At 36.0% G+C, this 4943-nt stretch overlaps 1 long non-coding RNA gene across 1 annotated transcript; it reads left to right on the top strand.

The window, feature by feature from the left end:
• Positions 1–914: 914 nt before the first annotated feature.
• LOC129887875 (uncharacterized) lies at positions 915–3319 on the top strand. Its single transcript, XR_008766506.1, has 3 exons — positions 915–1008; positions 1813–1862; positions 3147–3319. It is a non-coding gene; the product is annotated as an uncharacterized LOC129887875 (long non-coding RNA).
• Positions 3320–4943: the final 1624 nt, after the last annotated feature.

Genomic DNA, 4943 nt, shown 5'->3' with positions numbered 1-4943 from the left:
ATTGAGAATTTTAAAATAACCATTTAATTAACTTACATGCCCTCACAAGAAAAGAAATGTCCCAAACACTCACAAAGTATCTAAAAACTAGGGACAAAACCACAAACACTCACAATAGAACATCTTATGAAAACAAATGCCACACCATTAGCTTAACCATATTTTCAATCAATATTGACTCAACTTCATTTGTTTAGGAATCTCAAAGGACTTTGTTAAGCTTGTAACGTATGCTTAGGGAAGATTAAGATATCATATAGGTATAAGTGACTACACCATCCTTGAACTACTCAACAACTCATTATTTTTTGACTTATCCACCTTTTCTTCATTTTTCACACCAATGCACTCTTCACATTTTCATTTCTACTCTAGATGCCCCACATGCAACCATTTTCAACTTTTGGAAGATTGAAGTTTCATTGTTTCATTTTCTTTCTGTTACAACCCATATTTTTGTACATTTGGACATTTGGAATAATTGTAACAAGTGAAGGATAATGGTACGTTTTGGTCTTGTTTGATACATAAGTTGGTTATGGAATTTTGGAGATGGAAATATTGAAAAAAAAAAGAATAAGGAAAAAAAAAATATATATATATATATAAGTTGGAAGTTCACAAAATGTAGTTTATGAAAACCTATGGGCCAAGGGATTGGGCTTGAAAAGAAATCAAAATAATAAGAGAGGCCCAATCATAAGTCATGGCCCAAAACAAAAGAAAAGGGAGATCCAAGCCCATATGATTTAGTCATGTTATAAAAGAATAGAAAGGGGCTAGTTAGTCATAAGGTCCTAGAACATTCAAGAAAAATCAAGTCTTCAAGAGAGAAAAGAAGAGACCGAAGCTAGAGACAAAAAGGGAAAAAAATTGCCAAGTTCTTCAATTTTGATGTAAAAATCTCGTCTTTCTCAAATTCTTACTAAGTTCAAGCTCCTCTTCAAAGGGGTATAATTGGGTAAGTGAGAGAACTACGATTGTGGCAAGTCGAAAATTGAAGAAAAGGTAAGAATTCTATCTTGTTATGTTATGGAAGAAATCTATGTGTTGAAGCTAGTAGAATTAAGTGGAAATCATGTAATTGTGATGTATGTGGGTGTGTGAACATGTGGGTTTGCAAGTGTGTGTGTGTGGCCATGTGGTGTGATGGTTGGAAGAAGAGGAGTTGAACTTTATTTAGCTTGTTAGTTGTGTCGTTATGGCGGTTATGGTGTAAGTAAAAGTTGAACGATTCGAGAAAGCCTTGAAATTGGTTACAAGTGGTTATATGAAATTATGTGATTTTAGTATAGTCTTATGAAATCATGGAAGTGGAATTTTAATATGGGTATTATTGTTATTCTTAATGAATTTGGAGGAAAACAATGCGATTTGGTAGTTCCGTTGTGTTTGTAGAAGTTTTGGGTGGATTATGGTTTTGATAGAATTTTTGGTATATTGTATGGAATAATGTTAATTTCTTTCGAATTATGTTGAAATGGTCTTGAGCTAGTAAGTGAATAAGAAATGTTGATATTAGTTTGAAGGTGTGAAGTTGGAGTAGAAATTGTGGCCTTATGTAATAAAAGAAAGAAGAAAGAAGAAAGAAGAAAAAGAAGAAAGACTACTACAGTAAATTGTGTTTTGTAATAATTGTTAATGTTGTTGGTATGCTTGTGGGTGTTGTTGATATTTTGGCCGAGTTAAATTCTCGGAGGTGGTGTATTTACAGGGGAAGTGCAGTCGAAATTTCGGTAGACAAAATGTTAGTTTAGAATGAGGTTCTTGGATACCTATAGCTAATGTTGGCATTTATTAATCTTGTTATAGATTTTTGGAAAGGCCAAGAGTTAGGTGTGGTGACTAAGGAAGCGGACAAGGTATGTGAAGCTAACCGTTCCTTCTGTTGGCATGTCTTTGGTATAAGTATGTGAGGCTTACCCTTCTTTTTCAAGGCATGATTCCGATGTTATGGTTTCATAAGTGCTTCCATATTTTCTTTGTTTCCAAAAGTTAGGTGTCAACGGTCCCAAGGAAATGACTACTTTTCCTATAATCCGTCAATGTTTTCCAAAATGTCTATGATTTTCCAAAACAAAGGTTTACAATATTACAAGCTTTTATGACAATGACGATGGATATGTTTTACAACGACATTGACGATGTCGAGGATGAGAATATGTCTAAGATGGCTAAGATAAAAGCGGCTTTATGTATGTAAGGTTTACCCTTCTTTTTCTTGGCATGTTTTGACATAAATATATAGAGCTACTCTTTTTTTTTATCATGATTTTTATGAAACAAGTATATGACATTTTATACAATTTCAAGGAAGTCCTATTCGTAGAGCCACTAGGATGGACAATTTTCTTGAGTTTCCAAAGGATATTTTCTCGTACTTAGATACGCGTATATGATTCCAAAAGTTTTATTATGATATAATCCATGGTAATATTTAAAAGGTACTTGACATGAATCTTATCTTGATTTGTGAATTATAGCTCATTCCGATTATTCTACGAGTCTTGAAAATTGGTCATATGTGCATATGTATACGATTTGACGCCTTATGAGATTGTGACCTTATTCTACGTTCTCTTAATATTATCTTTCGTTGATAGTCTCATCCTATAATAATTGTTCCTTCAAGGTGAGACAAAGCGACCATGGTTAGTCTATAATACAATCGGAGGTTACCGACCTTCCGTCACTCCGATAAATACACGACTTTCGTTGGGCTCTCCTGCATGCTGTCTATATTTATATGTATACGTATATGTATATGGGGGATATGGGGAGGTGTATATGTGGCGCTATAGACGCATTCCCACCTGATCAGTTGGAGTAATTTTCATCCTGGACGAGGGATGCCCGGATGCGGGAAATATGTGGGCACGCCGACGTTGTTCGGTGATATGACTTCTATTTTCTATGCATATGAAAAAGATATGTTTTATATGATAAGACAAGCATGCATGGCATCTGGCCTAAAAGGGCACTCATATGTACAAGTTACTCTCTTAACTCACTATATGTCTATGATTCTACGATATGGTTGTTCATACCTTATGTTCTTTATTATGCTGATTTTCATGCCTTACATACTCGGTACATTACTCGTACTGACCCCCTTTTCATTGGGGGCTGCATTTCATGCCACGCAGGTACACACAGACAAGTAGAAGTTACTATAGAAGATGTTCCAGCGGGGTTAGCAACTCCACTTGTTCCTGGAGTGCTGTCGAGTCAGAGTATATGCGCTATGATGTTTCATTCGAAGTTAGAGACTTTGCAGACAGAGTCGTGGGTATAGAGTGTCAGCTTTGTAAGCGGCGTCACCAGCTGATATGTTATCATGTCGTATGTCACGAGTTTTATGGGAGGAGAGATTTGGAAAGCTTAGCTATGTTTTTTTTCTTATTGATGTAAAAGTCTAAATAGATTAAGTATGTGCTATGAAGCAGCGGGTTCGCTCGGCTCCGAGCTCGGGGTCGGGTGCCCATCACACCCTGTTGATATCGGGGTGTGACACTTTCCTTCTTTTTTCAATTTTTTTTCTTTACGACTTTTTTCTCCATTTATCAATCTCTTTTATATATATATTAATCTCTTATGTGATAGGCATCCCTTCTACGATTTTTCCATAACACCCCCCAACATAGGCCTTTAGCCTCTACTTTCACAATTTCAAGTTCAATGAGGGAAAGGGTTCAAAAGAGGAATGTCTTCTCAAAATGGATAAGACTTGTAATACGGTTGTCAATAAAAGGGATTAGGCTCAAAAGGGACAACTAAGGATATATTTAGTGCAAAGGTGAGATTTTTAGGCCAAGTGAACTTCAAGATAATCAAAAAATGCCTAAGATCATTTTTCAAACCAAAATCAATTAAGACCAATATTTCAAGACCAACTAGGTAAGTTCTAAGTAGCATAAGAAAACATGAGGAATTATTCAACAACTCACCACACATGGCATGAAAATCAATTAAAATGGTTCAAAATCGTATTTCCTTTTAAATCTACAAGTAGAATTGAATATTTCAAAGCGCTAATGAGTCAAAAGTCACAAAAAGAGTCACAAGAGTTGTCACCAAATCATTCAAAATATGCCCACTTTCAAAACAGAGGGGTATGCATTGCAAGACTATGTTCATAGTACCAAACAAGTCACAATCTCCCATTAGAGCACCAATAAGGTCAACACCGTAATGTTAACTCAGACTTCACCATGGGCAACATTTTTCAGCTACTCAAACTTCACCGAGGAAGACCTCAACTCACGTTAGCTACGGGTACACAAACTTCACCATGCACACAAGAAGAACGATCACACAACAATGATAATTTGCCTTTAAGAAAGTTGTCACACTATCCATCATAGGACATCGTCATTCAACAACACCATCTGGAAAGAAATAAAAATAAATAAAGAAGATACCAATACATAAGAAAAACAAACCAAAAAAATGACTAATCCATTACAATTAAACTCAAAAGTCTGACAAGGGTACATCATCTACAAAATCATCAAAGCCCGACAAGGCCACACGAATTCATAATAAAGTAAAATAAACCTGGCAAGGGTACAACCAAAGTATGCATCAACAACAAATGATAACACGGGAGGCACACCCAACTGAGAATAAAACTATGTCCTTACAGTAAAAATATCAAACAGAGAATACGAAGGACTCCCTGGAGTGCATCACTGGCTGTCTTTACTCTCGCTGGCCTCACTGTCCTCAGCTTCTACATCATCATCATCCGATCACACTTCCGGTACGTCAGCACTCTGATCATGTCTTAATGAAGGAAGTGGTTCCTTTCTCTTCAAGACCTTCCACTATCTTTTCATCTTTTTCCACATTCGGATGAAATATTTATCTCTTCTCTTCTCCCTATTAATCATCTATACATAGCACTGGCTAAATTCACTATGTGACTTAGCCAAGTAGGCATA

The sequence above is a fragment of the Solanum dulcamara genome, chromosome 1, assembly GCF_947179165.1.
Source record: "Solanum dulcamara chromosome 1, daSolDulc1.2, whole genome shotgun sequence".
In the NCBI taxonomy this organism is placed as follows: domain Eukaryota; kingdom Viridiplantae; phylum Streptophyta; class Magnoliopsida; order Solanales; family Solanaceae; genus Solanum; species Solanum dulcamara.
Note: the sequence above shows the minus strand (reverse complement) of the source record. Positions and strands in the feature narration are given on the sequence as shown.